We start from the raw sequence: 21,196 nt of genomic DNA on the forward strand, positions 1-21,196 counted from the left end.
CAGTATATTACCTGGAATTAAGTATCACAGTTTCTTTTCATTATTGCTCACAGTATAAGTCTTTATAGTATGTATGAATAGCTTATAGCATCCTTGATACTCCAGGAACCAGAGAGTCAGCTGTGTTTGTGTTTCATTATTAATTTTACAAAGGAGGGAAAACTCTTTATCTTGGCACTAAGATTCAGGACTACAGACAGGAAAGAAGCCTCATTTCCTGTCCTACTATTCCTGTCTCTATACAAGGAATTCATATCTACCCTTCAACTGCACTATAGTTTTTAGCAATTTCTAATAGAGAAGTATATCAGTCAGGGTTCTGGCAGGAAACAGAATTCTATTGGGTGACTCAATGAGGAGATTTTAATAAAGGACTACATTCAGATATGTGAATGGGGTTTAGGAAAACAACAAGGAAGGTTGAGGGATCCAAAGATGAGTCATAACTGGAAGCCATTACCAACCCTAGGATTGAAGAGGTAACAGGAGGTAATAAACCACTGAGAGCTGAAACCGTGGAGGAGACACAGAGCAGAAGCTGTACTCATGGAGAGATTTGACCACAGCCAGAACCAAGGCAGAGAGATGAGTGGAATAGGGAAGAGATATCCCAACTTTTCTATCTTCTTGTTCTGGTGGTCAATGCTGGTGCCTCCATTTAGCTGAGTCAATGAAGCAAACTCAGAAACTCAGTACAAGCTCATAAGGGCTTGTCTTCTAACTCCCATTTCAGATTTCTTCCAATGGCAGCATACTTTCATGGGAACATAGTCTAGAAATAGTGATGACACTTACCTGTAAGTAGTTCAGCCCATATGCCACTTGGAGCAAAAAATGATGCACAGGGTCACATTTATTAAAATTTCATCTTCATCTAAAAATTAATTCAGAAACTATATGGTGCTAGAGACAGAAATTATCTCAGACCTCATGGATCTTGTGCAAATATAAAAGTATCTGGAGACATTCTCAGCAAAAAGAAGAGGGGATATAGATGCTATAGGCAAAAAGAAATGTTTGGCTATACAGATATATGTATCTGGGGTACATTGTGTAGATGTCTGTGTGTGTGTGCCTTTGGTGAGTATGCACACATCTGTATATGTATACTGAATATCCTCCATTTCCCTTCTTCATATCCCTCCCCAGATCTACTCTCCACTCTTATCTACCTACTTCGTATTCTGGGAGCCTGAGCTATGTAAATTATGTCAGTAGGTTTACTCACTCTCTGGCCTCCTGTTCAGACTATGGGAGGAGCAATAGCTGAAGATCGAAGGCAGTAAAAAAGGAAGGTCCAAATATTTATTCCTCTGACTCTCTTTATTCCCCTGACTCTCTTTATTCCCCTGACTCTCTTTGTAGGGTCACCATGGCTGGCCACCTTCTGAACTGAAAATCACAGTTTCTATCATGTAATCTATTTTTCTTTACAGGTTCCCTTGTTTTTCCTTCTCTTGTCCCTTCAGGGTTGATGGTATCTTGCTGTTACCATCTTCTGTAACTCTGGTTTTCCTGAACCCTGCTCACTTCTTGTAAATAGTACCTTTATTAAAGTCTTCTCAGAATACTCAGTTTCAATGTGCCATCTGTTTCCAGCAGAATCTCTGACTGATACAATATGTCTTAACAACTTATAAGGATCAATAGTGTTTTTCCAGTCTACTGTAACTTTCTATGTTTTAAAAAATTATATTTGCTTGGTAATAATCTGGGTCTGTTAGACTGTGAGGTCTTCAACAGATCCTTCAAGAAGGATCATATCATATACATGGTTGTAACATTAGCAGGCCTAAATAGTTCCTGACCATAGCTGGCAGTCAATAATTATTCTGAGGAATTGAATTTAACTGAAATACAACAGCTATTCCTAGACGCTGATCTTGAATGAACAAGATAAATATTATTTTAATCATTATATAAAAAGTCACATGATTCTAAAGAATTTGGGGATGTTAACTTGCTGAACATAATACCCATTTTAATGTCTTCTTCATGCAGAAATAAATGGTGTTTAAGGGTATTATAGAGCTTGCTGTGTAATTACATTAATCAGAGAGTGCCTCTTCTGTTGGTTCCTTTTCTGTTGCCATGGTAGCAACTACATGTTTGCAAGTAAAGAGCACATGTAGAACCCACTCTTAATTACCCGTGTAGCACTACATTTCAGAGAACACAATAAATACAGAGGTCATGGAGAGCATAGAAAAGAGATACGATGAAAAGAGATTTGCTCTCCAGCTTTCCTATCTCTTGGTTATTCCCAAACCCTTTATTAATATGTTCTGACTCCCTATTACCCTTTTTCTTTCACTGCAGTAAAAAGGCCTCTGCAGACACCCACCAAATTATAATCCTCTGTTCCTGAAATGATCCAGAACTGTTCCTGAAAAAAAATGTCAGTAGGAAATTAAGTCCTGTCATAACAAAAATACAGTGGAAGAAAATTGTCCCATGCCAATTTTCTAAGAAAACTGAGACTACCTTCCATCTTTTCTGATATCATAGGCAAGCATCAAGGCCTTCCTTCTTTGTATTATTAAGAATTCTTATTTGTGTTTAAATACCTTGCTTGGCTGTGCACTGTGGGTAATAGCTTTTGCCATTCACAAGGATATTGCCAAGATTAGCTAATTACTGCATACTAAAAAATAAATAAACCAAAAGGAATAATGGAAAGGCTAAAAAGAATTTTCCAATCAAAGGTTTCTCGTTAAATCAGGGATAAATAATACTTTTTCTTTCTTTCTCCCTACTTTTCAGATATTGCTTAAGGAAGATAACACATTCTTTGGAGAAATAAGAGATGGTCTTTCCTTAATTCTAATTAAGATACTCCAAAGAAGAACCATATGCCAACTCAATCTAGTTGAAAAATTTCTATTTATTTTAAATAGTCTCACAGTTTAATCACATAATTTAGCATTCCTTTTTTCCAATAAAAATAATGTTACATTGGCAATAAATTATTATGCAGTAACACATTTGTTTTGCCTCTTTTTGGTCTTCAATTCATCAATGTTGATCATTTGTTTATTTATCCTTTCTATTAGCATTTTGCCAACTACTTATTATGTACTTGACATTTTCCCAGACTCAGAGGATACTGAAATGAATAGTTATAACTCTCCAAAAGCTTATATCTACTGGAAGAGATAGACACAACTATTTATGGTCTATGAAAATCTTAGTGGGAACCACTTATCTCTGCTTCCTGAGCATGTTCATCCTCCAGCAGCCTAGCCCAAGATAGTTCTCATGGAAAGGGGAAGGGAAAAAATGACAAGAAGTGCATAAGGGCTCCTGAGTCCTAAGCTTGAAACTGGACCACTGTCACTCCCACTTTATCCTATTGGTCAAGTAAAGTCACAAGGCCAACCCAGATTTATCGGGTAATTATATGGGCTCTACAATTCCCTGGTGACTCAGATGGTAAAGCGTCTGCCTGCAGTGCAGGAGACCGGGGTTGGATCTCTGGGTCAGGAAGATCCCCTGGAGAAGGAAATGGCAATCCACTCCAGTACTCTTGCCTGGAGAATTCCATGGACAGAGGAGCCTGATGGGCTACAGTCCATGCGGTCGCAAAGAGTCGGACACAACTGAGTGACTTCACTTCACTACCTCCAGATAGGAGAAACAGCAAAGTATCAGTGTGAAAGGAGTGGATGTAGGGAGGCACGGAGGACTGGGGCAATTTTTGCAATCTCTATAGCACCAAATATGGGCTTCCCCAGTGGCTCAGTGGTAAAGAATCTGCCTGCCAGTGAAGGAAACATGGGTTTTATCCCTGGATTGGGACGATCCCCTAGAGGAGGAAATGGCAACCCACTCCAGTATTCTTGCAAGGGAAATCCCATGAAAAGAGCCTGGCAGGCTACAATCCATGGTCACAAAAGAGGACACAACTTAGCAATTAAACAACAACAACAATAGTATCAAAGTATCAAATGTATAGTAATCAACTGAGTGAGAATCAGAAAAGGTTGAATACAGTCTTGAAAGATGAGTAGAATTTCCATAATGATATGTTTTAAAAGATAAATAAATACTTAAATTGACAGTATAAAACAGAGTCCAAAACATATAATTGAGTAATACCCTGGAGAAATGTGTCCCATTGCTATGTTTCTCACTTAGCTATACCTCTGCAAAGTAAAGCAAGACCTTTTTTTCTGAGCTAGCTAAATTTAAACTCTGATTAAAGTTAATTAAGGTCTTACATTCCTACAACCACTTCATTTGTGGGATTGTAATGTTTAAGAATTCTTAAGAACTCTTATCTGCCAACAACCAGAGAATCACAAAAATTCCAGAAACTAGCCTATAATAAGTGCTCCATAAGTATTTCTTTGCTGAATAAAGTAATAAATGAGTAAATGAAAGAATGAATAAAGTAACTTTAAAAGAATAAAGTAACTTTAAAAGACTGGGATGATTTGAGAGAATGGCATTGAAACATATACATTACCATAGGCAAAATAGATAGCCTGTGCGATGTATGATGCAGGGCACCCAAAACTTGTGCCCTGTGACAACCTGGAGAGATAGGGTGGAGAGGGATGTGCGAGGGAGGTTCAGGATGGAGGGGACACATGTATACCCATGGCCAATTCATATTGATGTGTGGCAAAAAATCATCACAATATTATAAAGTAACTATCCTCCAATTAAAATAAATTTATTAATTTTTTAAAACATTGGCTTAAAAAAAAAAAAAAAGCCAGGTAGTACCAAGAGAGGTGCTGCCGCACAAAGCAGTCCAATCTGAGAAGACTATTTATCCCCACAAGCCTGAGACAGATTCTCTTCTCCCACCAAAAGAAACTGGACATCCCAACCTGGAGAAACTCTCTCCACATCCTCAGACAACACCAGCAGAGACCAGTGGGAATTCCAGTGGCACCAGATAAACTGAGCAGACCATCTGAAAATTGAACTGCCATTGGAACTAGAGCCCACAAAAGTAGACCAAGGCCTTCTTGCTAAACCTGAAATGGGTGACAGCCTACTTAAACAAAAGATATAAGTAAGACTCTGAGTCTCCTAACATAATAGCAAAATATTTTGCTACCTTATTTAAAAATCACCCTTAATTCCAAGAAGTGAGAAAAGCACAGTTTCACTGAGAAAAAACAATCATCCAATACCAACATCAGGACAAGCCAGATGTTGAAATTATCAGAGAAAGATTTCAAAGCAGCCATCATAAAAAAAGAAAATGTTTCAGCAACCAATTACAAATTCTCTTTTAACAAATGAAAAAATAGAAAATCTCAGCAAAGAACCGAAAGTTATAAAAGAACCAAATGGAAATATAAAACTTAAAAATACAAAAGAGATTAACAAAATACCTTGCTGGATGGGTTCAATAGTAAAGTTAAGATGATATAAACTAGAAGCAGAGAACTTCAGGATATATTAACAGATTTACCTAACCTGAAACAGAGAGAAAAATAGACTGAAAAGAGAAACAAACAGAACCTTAAAGACTTGAGAGAAAATGGCAGAGGATTGAAGTTTCCTATCATCAAATTTATTTAAAAAAAAAAAGGAGGAAGTAAAGAATGGGGTTGAAAACTATAAGAAGAAATAATAGCTGAAAACTCACCAAATTTGGCAAGACACAAACCTACAGACTTCAGAAGCTGATTGATACTCAAGTAGGATAAATTCAAAAATATTCACACGAAGACACATCATATTTAAATGTCTGGAAATCAAAGAAAAAGGAAAAGTCTGTTTAAAACTCAGCAAGAGAAACACCAAATTACCTACAGAGGAACAACTATTAAAATGATATCTGAAAACATGAAGGTCAGAAGGAAGTGCAAAACTTTTTCAAGTACTGAAAGAAAAGAACTATGAACTTCAAATTCTGTATCTGGTGAAACTATTTTTCAATATATAATTAAGGGGAAATTTAAAAATATTCAAATTAAGGAAAACTAAAAGGATTTCTCACTAGCAAATATAGCCTTAAAGATTGCTTAAAGAAATTTCTTCACATGAAAACAAAATAATAAAAGAAGGAATCTCAGATCATCAGGAATAAAAAAAGATAATGGAAAGAACAAAAAATATTGATATATAAAATAGAGGAGCATCTGCATGAATTGTTCAAGCAATACTTGATAATTAAAACAAAAATTATAATACTATTTGATACTAAAGACAATGATATTTAAAGGTGGGGAGTGTAAATTAAATGGTAAATGGAACAATAATGGTAGTAGAAAATGGTAAATGGAAGTATGGTTTGATATTTCACGAAGTTCTTTCCAGTACCTCAGTCCTGTGTAATTCTTTGTGACCCCATGGACTGAAGCATGTCAGGCTTCCCTGTCCATCACCAATCCTGGAGCTTGCTCAAACTCATGTCAATCAAGTCGGTGATGCCATCCAACCATCTCACCCTCTGCCGTCCCCTTCTCCTCCTACCTTCAAACTTTCCCAGCATCAGGGTCTTTTCTAATGAGTCAATTGTTTGCATCAGGTGGCCAAAGTATTGGAGTTTCAGCTTCAGCATCAGTCCTTTCAATGAATATTCAGGACTGATTTCCTTTAGGAGGGACTGGTTGGATCTCCCTGCAGTCCAAGGAACTCTCAAGAGTCTTCTCCAACACCACAGTTCAAACGCATCAATTCTATGGCACTCAGCTTTCTTTATAGTCCACCTCTCGCATCCATACATGGCTACTGCAAAAACCATAGCTTTGACTAGATGGACCTTTGTTGGCATAGTAATGTCTCTGCTTTTTAATATGCTGTCTAGGTTGGTCATAGCTTTTCTTCCAAGGAGCAAGTGTCTTTCAATTTCATGGTTGCAGTCACCATCTGCAGTGATTTTGGAGACCCCAAAACAAGGTCTCTCACTCTTTCCATTGTTTCCCCATCTATTTGTCATGAAGTGATGGGACCAGATGCCATGATGTTAGTTTCCTGAAAGTTGAGTTTTAAGCCAGCTTTTTCACTCTCCTCCTTCACTTTCATCAAGAGGCTCTTTAGTTCTTCTTCACTTTCTGCCATAAGGCTGGTGTCATCTGCATTTCTGAGGCTATTGATATTTCTCGTGGCAGTCTTGATTCCAGCTTGCGCTTCTTCCAGCCCAGCGTTTCTCATGATGTACTCTGCACATAAGTTAAATAAGCAGGGTGACAATATACAGCCTTGATGTTCTCCTTTCCCGATTTGGAACCAGCCTGTCATTCCATCTCAAGTTATAACTGTTGCTTCTTGATCTGCATACAGATTTCTCAGGAGGCAGGTCAGGTGGTCTGGTATTCCCATCTCTTTCAGAATTTTCCACAGTCTGTTGTGATCCACACAGTCAGAGGCTTTGGCATAGTCAAAAAAGCAGAAGTAGATGTTTTTCTGGAACTCTCTTGCTTTTTTGATGATCCAGTGAGTGCTGGCAATTTGATCTCTGGTTCCTCTGCATTTTCTAAATCCAGCTTGATGGTTCATGTACTGCTGAAGCCTGGCTTGGAGAATTTTGAGCATTACTTTGCTAGCATGTGAGATGAGTGCAATTGTGTAGTAGGTTGAACACTCTTTGGTACTGCCTTTCTTTGGATTGAAATGAAGACTGACCTTTTCCAGTTCTGTGGCCATGAATCAGTTTTCCAATTTTGCTGGCATATTTAGTGCACCACTTTCACAGCATCATCTTTCAGGATTTGAAATAGCTCTGCTGAAATTCCATCACCACCACTAGCTTTGTTCATATTGATGCTTCCTAAGGCCCACTTCCCTGGTGGCTCAGAGGTTAAAGTGTCTGCCTGCAATGCAGGAGACCTGGGTTCAATCCCTGAGCAAGAAGATCCCCTGGAGAAGGAAATGGCAACCCACTCCAGTATTCTTGCCTGGAGAATCCCATGGACGGAGGAGCCTGGTGGGCTACAGTCCACAGGGTCTCAAAGAGTTGGCACAGGACTGAGCAGTTTCACTCACTCACAAGGCCTACTTGACTTCACATTCCAGGATGTCTAGGTCTAGGTCAGTGATCACACCATCGTGGTTATCTGGGTCATGAAGTTCTTTTTTGTATAGTTCTTCTGCATATTGTTGCCACCTCTTCTTAATATCTTCTGCTTCTGTTAGGTCCATACCATTTCTGTCCTTTATTGTGCACATCTTTGCATGAAATGTTCCCTTAGTATCTCTAATTTTCTTGAAGAGATCATTAGTCTTTCCCATTCTATTGTTTTCCTCTGTTTCCTTGCACTGATCACTAAGAAAGGCTTTCTTATCTCTCCTTGCTATTCTTTGGAACTCTGCATTCAAATGGGTATATATTGCCTTTTCTCCTTTGCCTATCACTTCTCTTCTTGTCCCAGCTATTTGTAAGGCCTCCTCAGACAGCCATTTTGCCTTTTTGCATTTCTTTTCCTTGGGAATGGTCTTGATCACTGCCTTCTGTACAATATCATGAACCTCCACCCATAGTTCTTCAGGCACTCTGTCTATCAGATCTAAACCCTTGAATCAATTTCTCACTTCCTCTGTATAATCATAAGGGATTTGATTTAGGTCATACCTGAATGGTCTAGTGGTTTTTCCTACTTTCTTCAATTTAAGTCTGAATTTTGCAATAAGGAGTTCATAATCTATGCCACAGTCAGCTCCCGGTCTTGTTTTTGCTGACTGTATAGAGCATCTCCATCTTTGCCTGCAAAACATTATTATTTACCATCTGGAGATGTCCATTTGTAGATTCTTCTCTTGTGTTGTTGGAAGAGTGTTTTTGATATGAGTGCATTCTTTTGGCAAAACTCTGTTAGCCTTTACCCTGCTTCATTTTGTACTCCAAAGTCAAATTTGCCTGTTTTTCCAGGTATCTCTTGACTTCCTACTTTTGCATTCCAGTCCCCTATAATGAAAAGGACATTTTCTTTTATGTTAGTTCTCGAAGGTCTTGTAGGTTTTCATAGAACTGTTCAACTTCAGTTTCATCAGTACTACTCATTGGACATAGACTTGGATTAGAAGTGGTAAAATGTTAATATCAGTAGATATCATATATAGATTAAGGTGGATTCTAATCCAATTTTGGACTTTCCTGGTGCCTCAATTCTGATTGCAATATGGGAGGCCCAGGTTAGATCCCTGGATTGGGAAGATTCCCTGGAGAAGGAAATAGCAACCCAGACCACTTCTTTCCTGGAGAATCCCATGGACAGAGGAGCCTGACAGGCTATATATAGTCCATGGGGCCACAAAGAGTCGGACATGATGAACAACTAACATACTAATCCAATATCACTGGTGTCATTTTTAAAAGAAGAAATTTGGACACTGTGTTAGACATCCAACACAGAGGGAGAATGATGTGAAGGGATACAAGGAGAAAACCATGTGGAGATGGAAGCAAACATTGGAATTATGCTGACACAAACCAAGGAATAACTGGGCTGATAGAAACTGGAAGAGTCAAGGAAAGATCCTTCCCCTATAGGTCTCAGAGGGATCATGGCCCTGGCAACATTTTGAGCCTCCAATGAGAGACAATAAATTTCTATTGTTCTAAGTCACTCAGTTTGTGAGATTTTGTTATGGCAGCTGTTAGGAAATAAATACAAATATGAACAACTATATGCTCGTAAATTGTGAGGGATTTTGTTTAGGTCATACCTTAATGGTCTCTTCCTTGGTGGCTCAGATGGTAAAGCGTCTGCCTACAATGTGGGAGACCTGGGTTCGATCCCTGGGTTGGGAAGATCTCCAGGAGAAGGAAATGGCAACCCAATCCAGTACTCTTGCCTGGAAAATCCTATGGACAGAGGAGCCTTGTAGGCTACCGTCCATGGGGTCACAAACAGTCGAACATGACTGAGTGACTTCACTCACTTAATGGTCTAGTGGTTTTCCCTACTTTCTTCAATTTAATTCTAAACTTTGCAATAAGGAGTTCATGATCTGAGCCACAGACAGCTCCCACTGGATCATCAAAAAAGCAAGACAGTTCCAGAAAAACATCTATTTCTGCTTTTTTGACTATGCCAAAGCCTCTGACTGTGTGGATCACAACAGACTGTGGAAAATTCCTCAAGAGATGGGAATACCAGACCACCTGACCTGCCTCCTGAGAAATCTGTGTGCAGGTCAAGAAGCAACAGTTATAACTGGAGATGGAACAACAGGCTGGTTCCAAATCGGGAAAGGAGAACATCAAGGCTGTATATTGTCACCCTGCTTATTTAACTTTTATGCAGAGTACATCATTGGAATTGCCAGGCTGGAAGAAGCACAAGCTGGAATCAAGACTGCCACGAGAAATATCAATAGCCTCAGAAATGCAGATGACACCAGCATTATGGCAGAAAGTGAAGAAGAACTAAAGAGCCTCTTGATGAAAGTGAAGGAGGAGAGTGAAAAAGCTGGCTTAAAACTCAACTTTCAGGAAACTAACATCATGGCATCTGGTCCCATCACTTCATGACAAATAGATGGGGAAACAATGGAAAGAGTGAGAGACCTTGTTTTGGGGGTCTCCAAAATCACTGCAGATGGTGACTGCAACCATGAAATTGAAAGACACTTGCTCCTTGGAAGAAAAGCTATGACCAACCTAGACAGCATATTAAAAAGCAGAGACATTACTATGCCAACAAAGGTCCATCTAGTCAAAGCTATGGTTTTGCAGTAGCCATGTATGGATGCGAGAGGTGGACTATAAAGAAAGCTGAGTGCCATAGAATTGATGCGTTTGAACTGTGGTGTTGGAGAAGACTCTTGAGAGTTCCTTGGACTGCAGGGAGATCCAACCAGTCCCTCCTAAAGGAAATCAGTCCTGAATATTCATTGAAAGGACTGATGCTGAAGCTGAAACTCCAATACTTTGGCCACCTGATGCAAACAATTGACTCATTAGAAAAGACCCTGATGCTGGGAAAGTTTGAAGGTAGGAGGAGAAGGGGACGGCAGAGGGTGAGATGGTTGGATGGCATCACCGACTTGATTGACATGAGTTTGAGCAAGCTCCAGGATTGGTGATGGACAGGGAAGCCTGGTGTGCTGCAGTCCATGGGATAGGAAAGAGTTGGACACAACTGAGCAACTGAACTGAACTGAACTGATGCTCATAAATATGACAACTTAAAAGAAATGGACCAATTTCTACCAAATTCAACCAAAATGAAATAGATCATCTGAATTGTCCTATTCAGGAAATTGTATCTATAATTTAAAAGCTACTGAAAAAGAAATTGCAGATAGTTGCACACCATTTGGGGAAATTACGATCTCTGTGCTAGCCTTAGAACTGCATGTGATCTACAATTATCTCAAAAGTTTCTAATTTAAAAACAGGTTACACAGAACTTATTGAGAGCAATCGGGACATAATCTAGGCATTCTTTATCTTCCTTTAAACAGAGACCTATATTTCTGTTGGGATATGTCTTTAGGACTTTAAAAACCTCTCATGTTGCCACCTGTCTTGTAAGCTCCTCCTCTATGAAGTGAATTTACATAAGGCTTTGAAGTACTAGAATTTGCAAGTAATAGTAGCAGAAAGGAAAATACTTTCAAATACCTTGTCAGAGTAGAAAGTAAAGATCTAAACCAATTACACATATATACTCTCTCAGCATAATATCAAACTTTCAAGAAACAGACTAGGTAGCAGTTTTCAGAGAATTTTTTTTTCTTATTTCTCCTTGTTTCCTAGGATAATTTGATTCTATGATTAAAATTTAGAATAAAAAAGACAAAGAACAAAAGATGGAAAGAAGCAGTAGAGTCAGGATCCTGGACTCTAGTGCCAAATTTGCTACTATCTGTGTGAGTTTAGGCAAAACTCTATTTTTTTGCATCTCAATTTCCTGGTAAAAATAAAATCATTAGATGAAGCCCCAAGATCCCTTCCAGCTTGAAAATATTCTATGATCCTATGAAATGTAAAACGTGGATGCAAGTATGTTTGATGATGTTTTATCCCATTCCTTCATTAGGCTTAATTTAATAAAGTTCTCCACAGTAACTTCAGTTGGCAATCCAAGTATTCATTTCAGCTGTGTAAATGATGCCCCTCATTCCAGCCTAACTGTTCAGGTTTCATTATCAAGTCTCTAAGTGCTAATTAACTTTGAAGCAGCTCTCCAATATCGGCTCCATTACAATTCACACCAAACTGCTTCTATCTGCTTCAGATTTTTCTCCTCAAATTTTTTTCAGGCACATGGAGTGTGTCATTTACTGCTATTCTAAACCACTTCCTTTGAAGTTCCTCTTTTTCATTCCTTCCTTTGAGTGAAATAATTTTAAAGTATGAAGAGACTGAAGAGGATGTCAATCACATAGCAGCTTTAAGATTTCTAGTGCTTTGGCGGGGGGGGGGGGGGCGGATCTTGCCCAATAGGCTTCTGGGGCTCAGATATCACCATTTCTCTAAATAAGAGCTACCCTTGATACAGTGCACATTTTCTTTTTTCACTCGACTATTGCTTTATTAGATCATCCAGTCGCTCAAGAAAATCTTGGGTAGGAAAACTATCTGTAGTACTCATCTCCTCTTATTAGCTGATCATCACTCCCTACCAAAAACCTTAAATATCTTATTGAATCTTCACATCAGAGCTGCTTTTTCAAGGGCAAACCTGGCTATTGACCACAACTTAATGTATGGTGTCTTCCTTCATGATGTTGTGTGCTGCCTACTATGAAACTTTTTTTGTCTTTTCATACTGTTGATGGGGTTCTTGTGGAAAGGAGTAGGACAAGACTGTATATTGTCACTCTGTTTATTTCACTTATATGCAGAGTACATTATGTGAAATTCTCTATAGGATGAATCACAAGCTGGAATCAAGATTTCCAGGAGAAATATCAACAACCTTAGATATGCAAATGATACCACTCTAGTGGCAGAAAGTGAAGAGGAACTAAAGAGCCTCTTGATGAGGATGAAAGAAGAGAGTGATAAAGCTGGCTTAAAACTCAACATTCAAAAATTAAGATCATGGTCCATTGTTCACTGCAGCACTATTTACAATAGCTAGAATATCTAGCAACCTAGATGTCCATTGACAGATGGACAAAGAATAAAGATGGATGGATAAAAATATTGTGGTACTTATACACAATGGAATATTACTCAGCCATAAAAAGGAATGCATTTAAGTCAGTTCTGATGAGGTGGATGAACCTAGAACCTATTATACAGAGTGAACAGAGTCAGAAAGGGAAAGATAAATATTGTATTCTAAAATATATGTGGAATCTAGAAGAATGGTCCTGAAGAACTTACTTACAGGGCAGCAATGGAGAAACAGACATAGAGAATAGACTTATGGACATGCGGAGAGGGGAGGAGAGGGTGAGATGTATGGAAAGAGTAACATGGAAACTTACATTACCATGTGTAAAATAGATAGTCAACAGGAATTTCTGTATGGCTCAGGAAACTCAAACAGGGGCTCTGTATCAATCTAGAGGGGTGGGATGGGAAAGAAATGGGAGGGAGGTTCAAGAGGGAGGGGATATATGTATACCTATGGCTGATTCATGCTGAGGTTTGACAGAAAACAACAAAATTACATAAATCAATTATCCTTCAATAAAAAAATTAATTAAAAAAATTAAGACCATGGAATCCAGTCCCATCACTTCATGGCCAATAGAAGTGGAAACAGTGACAGATTTTATTTTCTTGGGCTCCAAAATCACTGTGGATGGTGACTGCAGCCATGAAATTAAAAGATGCTTCCTCCTTGGAAGGAAAGCTATGATAAACCTAGGCAGCTTATTAAAATGTAGATATATCACTTTACCAACAAAGATCCATATAGTCAAAAATAAGGTTTTTCCAGTAGTCATATATGGATGTGAGAGTTAGACCATAAGGAAGGCTGAGCACCAAAAAACTGATGCTTTCAAATTGTGGTGCTGGAGAAGACACTTGGACAGCAAGGAGATTAAACAAGTCAATCCTAAAGGACTGAATATTCATTGGAAAGACTGTTGCTGAAGGTGAAGCTCTAATATTTTGGCCACCTGATGTGAATAGCCAACTCATTGGAAAAGACCCTGATGCTGGAAAAGACTGAAGGCAGAAAGAGAAGGGAGAGGCAGAGGATGAGATGGTTAGATAGCATTACCACCTCAATGAACATGAATCTGAGCCAACTCTGGGAGACAGTGAAGGACGGGGAAGTCTGGCATGCTGCAGTTCACGGGGTCACAAGGAGTTGGACACCACTTACAACTGAGCAACAACAATACTATGAAACTAGACTGCTATATTACTCAGGCTTTTTACATTAATGCTACTTAACAAAGACTTCTCCCTGCCTGGCCCCTCTCCAGTTCTCAGTAGTTTACAACCACAAATATGTATTTCTATATTGCAGTTCTACAGTAAGGTCAGCTGTTGGTCAAATGGACTTGACTAAGCTTACATGGCCTGGCTCCTGGCTAAGAATGACTTCATGTCTATTTTGGACATCTCTTCATTCTAGAACCAGCAGCTTTTCAAAAATACTTTTCATGGCAATGGATAGGTTTGCAAGGCAACTAACAGAAACTTCCCATGTTTCTCTGAGGCCTGTAACTGAAAACTGACATACTCTTAATTCTACCCACATTAAATTGACTAAAGCAAATCATATGACTAAGTCAAACATTAGTGGATTGAGGGAGCATTGGATTGGCCAAAAAGTTTGTCTGGATTTTTCTGTAACATCTAACAGGAAACCTGAACGAAATTTTTGGCCAACCCAATATAATCTATACATGATGCATCCATGGCAAGGGCGGGGAGGGAAAGACTTGTAAACAAATAATACCATCCATCAGTTCTGCTTACTACTACAAAGAGAAATAAGAACATGCAGCTAGCGCTACTCCGATAAGTTGAAGGCATTTTATTTTTTCACCTTCCTATTGGAGAGTGAGAATCTGGGTTTTGGAAATGTGCTCTCAACTCCAATGATGTCTATATTATTTCTACTTGACTAGACTGAGGGCCTGTACTGACATCAACAGTGCTTACAAAGAATAAGGTGGGAAATAGGCTCTGATTTGGAGGTCCAATAAAAATCCTTAAGGTTTGGGGCAGAGTTTGGGAATCAAGTAGTGTGAGTGTTTTCCTAGTCTTGATTTTCTCAAAAGACTGAGTGGTCTAATAAAGCAAGAGTCAACAAAAACAGCAAAGAAAATTCTGAACTATTGAACAATATATTAAGGGTAACCTTTATCTTAAGAACAGTGAGGTCTGAGCCCCAGAAGATTATTTGACAAGATTCCCCCCAAATCACCTACAGCTAAGAGCTTGAAACTGCTATACAGTTGGAGAAAGAATCTCCACTTTAAAATGCAAAATAGCCTTTCTGCACCCCTAGTTTTATTTCCACCCCTTGCCCTATTCTCTTAACTGAGATCTGAAGAGATGTGACTTGCCCAAGGGCAGAGAATGCTAGTATCAGAGGTAAAACGAACCTTTGGCTGAAGTATGTGGCTGGTCCCCAATAATCATCAGGTTAAGAACTGCCAATAATGAGCATCTTGGAAGCTTGAGGGGGAATTTTTAATTTTCCCACTGGCATTTGGTGGGCCTGGAATGATAGATATCTTACAATGAGCAGGACACAGACATACAACAAATGACTGGACTACACTCTACACGAGTTTCTAATGCCTTACCAGATGGTCACAGAGATGAAAATCCCGTTTATAAGTATCTACACTTAGAACTTAACTCCTGCCACATAAAATGTTTTTTTGCAAAGCATTAATTTGCTGAATTTTCTGGAAATGCAGCCACTGTATAAATCAAAGGAAGACTATATTTTGTTTCATGAATTTTCTTTGGAACTTTACCAGGTTTTCATTTATTCTTCAGGAAAATCATATCCCTGAGGCAATGCTGTGTGTGTATTTGAGTTACCAGTACAACATACCTGCATTGGTCTGCAGCTGTAGCTGTTGTATTCACACTGATTATAATAATACATGGAATAATAGATGCTTAAACGCATACTGAAACATATTATAAACTACATATTTTTGTGTGATGTATTATATGTAATAAAATACAGTTGAAACAGATTACATGTTATAAAACACATATTGAAACACATTTGTTATAAATTGCTTTCCTTTTATATCTTTTTATATTACAATTGGTATGTCTACTGTTTTCCAAAAGTTCTGCTGCTGCTGCTGCTGCTGCTAAGTCGCTTCAGTCGTGTCCGACTCTGTGCGACCCCATAGACGGCAGCCCACCAGGCTTCCCCATTGCTGGGATTCTCTAGGCAAGAATACTGGAGTGGGTTGCCATTTCCTTCTCCAATCACCTCCCTCTATGAACACATTAAAAAAAAAAAACTTATATAGGGAGCAATTCTCTCCGAAAACAAACTGAAGACTCGCAGGAAGACTCTTATAGAACCAAGGCTGTGGGAAAGATCCACACAGAATGAGGTAGGAAGGGAAAAGAAGCAATCAGGTAGGGACCTGTGCCCTCAGGAGGGGATACAGAAGAAGAGAGGGATCACGCAGGCTTGGAAATCATCCAAAGATATATTGTACAGCAATCGGAATATAGTCGATATTTTAAAATAACTTTAAATGGAGTATAATCTATAAAGATATTAAATCACTATGTTGTATACCAGAAACTAATATATTGTAATATATTGTAGGCCAACTCTACTTCACTAAAAACAAAAATGAAGAGAATCATATTCTTTCTCTGTAATAACTGATTATGACAGTTGTGATACTCAGCTGTAGTCTTTTGTCTGAGTTAGTGTTGAAATAACTAATAATAAACTTCTAATTCTTATAAAAAGTCATCTGCAAAAGTGGATTATATTATATATGAATTTCACCTCATGGTAATAAAGTACAGTTCAGTTCAGTCGCTCTGTTGTCTCGGACTCTTCGCAACCCCATGGACTGCAGCACACCAGGCCTCTCTGTCCCTCACCAACTCCTGGAATTTACTCAAACTCATGTCCATTGAGTCGGTGATGCCATCCAACCATCTCATCCTCTGTCATCCCCTTCTCCTCCCACCTTCAATATTTCCCAGCATCAGGGTCTTTCCAAATGAGTCAGTTCTTTGCATCAGGTGGCCAAAGTATTGAGATTCAGCTTCAGCAATAGTCATTCCAGTGAATATTCAGGACTGATTTTCTTTAGGATGGACTGGTTGGATCTCCTTGCAGTCCAAGGGACTCTCAAGAGTCTTCTCCAATATCACAGTTCGAAAGCATCAATTCTTTGGCACTCAGCTTACTTTGCAGTCCAACTCTAACATTCATACATGACTACTGGAAAAATCTTAGCTTTGACAAGAGGGACCTTTGTTGGCAAAGTAATGTCTGCTTTTTAATATGCTAACTAGGTGAGTCATAACTTTTCTTCCAAGGAACAAGCATCTTTTAATTTCAAGTCTGCAGTTATCATCTGCAGTGATTTTGGAGACCACCCTCAAAAAGGTCTCTCACTGTTTCCGTTGCTTCCCCATCTATTTGCCATGAAGTGATGGGACCAGATGCCATGATCTTAGTTTTCTGAATGTTGCATTTTAAACCAACTTTTTCACTCTCCTCTATCACTTTCATCAAGAGGCTCTTTAGTTCTTCTTTGCTTTCTGCCATAAAGGTGGTATCATCTGCATATCTGAAGTTATTGATATTTGTCCTGGCAATCTTTATTTTAGCTTGTGCTTCATCCAGTCCAGTGTTTCTCATGATGTACTCTGCATATAAGTTAAATAAGCAGGGTGACAATATACAGCCTTGACGTACTCCTTTTCCTATTTGGAACCAGTCAGTTTTTCCATGTCCAGTTCTAACTGGTGTTTCCTGACCTGCATACAGATTTCTCAAGAGGCAGGTCAGGTGGTCTGGTATTCCCATCTCTTGAAGAATTTTCCAGTTTTTTGTGATCCACACAGTCAGAGGCTTTGGCATAGTCAATAAAGCAGAAGTAGATGTCTTTTTGGAACTCTCTTGCTTTTTTGATAATCCAACAGATGATGGCAATTTGATCTCTGATTCCTTTTCCTTTTGTAAATCCAGCTTGAACATCAGGAAATTCATGGTTCATGTACTATTGAAGCCTGGCTTGGAGAATTTTGATCATTAGTTTGTTAGGATGTAAGATTAGTGCAGTTGTGTGGTAGTTTGAACATTCTTTGACATTGTCTTTCTTTGGGATTAGAATGAAAACTGACCTTTTCCAGTTCTGTGGCCAAGAATGAGTTTTCCTAATTTGCTGGCATATTGAGTGCAGCACTTTAACATCATCATCTTTTAGGATTTGAAATAGCTTAACTGGAATTCCATTATCTCCACTAGCTTTGTCTGTAGTATTGCTTCCTAAGGCCCACTTGACTTTGCATTCCAGAATGTCTGGCTCTAGGTGAGTGATCATGATTATCTGGGTCATGAAGATTATCTGGGTCATGAAGATCTTTTTTGTACAGTTCCGTGTATTGTTGCCACCTCTTTTTAATATTGTCTGCTTCTGTTAGGTCCATGCCATTTCTGTCCTTTATTGTGCCCATCCTTGCATGAAATATTCCCTTGGTATCTCTTATAGGGGACTGGAATGCAAAAGTAGGAAGTCAAGAAATACCTGGAGTAACAGGCAAATTTGGCCTTGGAGTACAGAATTAGCAGGGTAAAGGCTAATGAGTTTTGCCAAGAGAATCCATTGGTCATAGCAAACACCCTCTTCCAACAACACAAGAGAAAACTCTACACATGGACATCACCAGATGGTAAACACCGAAATCAGATTGATTATATTCTTTGCAGCCAAAGATGGAGAAGCTCTATACAGTCAGCAAAAACAAGACCGAGAGCTTAATGTGGCTCAGATCATGAACTCCTTATTGCCAAATTCAGACTTAATTTGAAGAAAGTGGGAAAACCACTAGACCATTCAGGTATGACCTAAATGAAATCCTTTAGGATACAGTAGAAGTGACAAACAGATTCAAGGGATTAGATCTGATAGACAGATTGCCTGAGGAACTATGGACAGAGGTTCATGACATTGTACAGGAGAAAAAGATCAAGACCAACCCCAAGAAAAAGAAACTTAAAAAGGCAAAATGGTAGTCTGAGGAGGCCTTATCAATAGCTGAGAAAAGAAGAGAAGCAAAAGGCAAAGGAGAAGAGGAAAGATATACCCATTTGAATGCAGAGTTCCAAAGACTAGCAAGGAGAGATAAGAAAGTCTTCCTCAGTAATCAACGCAAAGAAATAGAGGAAAACAATAGAATGGGAAAGACTAGAGGTCTCTTCAAGAAAATGAGAGATGGTAATAAAGAGGACCTACAAAATTGTTATAAAAAGGGAACACTTAACTTGATAGATTTGATAACCCCCTCTTGTCATCCTGCTGTTTCTTTTCCCCCACCTCCTTAATTCTTGATAAATAATTTAGAACTGTGAATTAGTGAAATCAAATTCAGTGAAGCAACCCTGATAAGTGTCTAGTCTACCCACAAATTAAATGTCAATAATTTTTTCTCTTAAAATACAAATGCTGTTTTGACCCCATTCCTTTTCTCCATGCTTTCCCTTCTCTATTCCATTATTATCTTACTCACTTCTTAGCCCTAATCATGTGTTATGAAGATCTTTCAGAAAAACAAGAACTAAACCAACAGAGAGGGGCTTCCAGGGTGGTACTAGCGGTAAAGAAACTGCCTGTCAGTGCAAGAGACATAAGACACATGGGTTTGATCCCTGGATCAGGAAGATCCCCTGGAGAAGGAAATGGCAACCCACTTCAGTATTCTTGCCTGGAGAATCCCATGGACAGTGGAGCCTGGCGGGCTACAGTCCAGAGCATTGCACAGAGTTGGACACAACTGAAAATGTGCCTGCATGCACACAGACCAATAGAGAACTCATTCTGTAAAAGTATGAGTGTTTGACAGAGTCAGACTCTCTGGTTTCTTATTTTATTCCTTCTGTTAATCTGTTTGGGGTAGGAAATGGCAACCCACTCCAGTATTCTTGCCTGGAAAATCTGATGGACAGAGAAGTCTGATGGGCTACCATCCATGGGGTCACAAAGAGTCAGACACGACTGAGCAATTGAGCATTAATCTGTTATTGAACATTATATCTGATTTATTTCCTCTGTCTCTGAAGTGATCTTATTTCTATCTTGCTAAATGTTAAAGTTTTCTGATTTTCTGAATTAAGACAATAGATCTGGAATTAAAGCACTCTATTTGATTCACCTATATAGATCTCTACTCAAATTATGTTCTCCTACATTAGCCAAATTTATTACTATGTGTTAGGTCATGGTAAGCACTGGGTGAGAAGGGAATGAAAAAATTAATAATTTCCACTTGGGTTTTCAGGAGCTTACCCTCCAGTTACATCAATCAGCTCCATTTCTTAACCAGAAGCAGAAAGAAGACAATATACGTACACATAGCAAAGTCATTAAAAGCCCACACACCAACACATCAGTTTCTCACACATTTTTTTCTGTTCTTAGTACCATGGTATTACATTTTCAGAAACTAAGTAGATCCTTTAAAAAATATGTAGGACTAAATAGTATCTATAAGTGTCCAAGCCCAGCACTTTGAACATGGAACTCTATGCCATAAAGATATAGTTAATGAGCTGAACTGCTTTCATTGTCTTTCAAATTGCAATTGCTTTGTTTTTCTGCTTACTTGCTGTTCTGTGATTATATATGAATTCAGGCCAAAGACATAAGGTTCAAATAATAATTATTTCCTAAAGGATCTCAGTTCTGTCATATAATAAACAATGGGTTTATAAAGACTGCCCATGTATTTATATGTCTTTGTCTGGAATTTTTGCCTTAGTCCAATTTATAAGCAAGAATTATGCCATTTTAACAGATGGTTGTACATGTAAATAACCAAACGAACAGGAAGAATTGGAAGAGTGATAATGGCATGCTCAGAAAGAAAAAGAAACAATTATGTGAAACAGAGGATGAGAAAAGCATCATTACCCTGAATGTACTTTGGGATCACCTGGGGAGTTTAGAAATTCTATACAGTGATTCAAATTTAGCTAATCTGGGGAGTGACCTGAGTATTGAGATTTTTTGAAAGCTCACCAGGTGATTCTAAGATAAAGCCAAGGTTGAGACCTACTGCTCTAAATAATGGAGAAGGCAATGGCACCCCACTCCAGTACTCTTGCCTGGAAAATCCCATGGACAAAGGAGCCTGGAAGTC

The sequence above is a fragment of the Ovis aries genome, chromosome X (genome assembly GCF_016772045.2).
Source record: "Ovis aries strain OAR_USU_Benz2616 breed Rambouillet chromosome X, ARS-UI_Ramb_v3.0, whole genome shotgun sequence".
Lineage (NCBI taxonomy): Eukaryota > Metazoa > Chordata > Mammalia > Artiodactyla > Bovidae > Ovis > Ovis aries.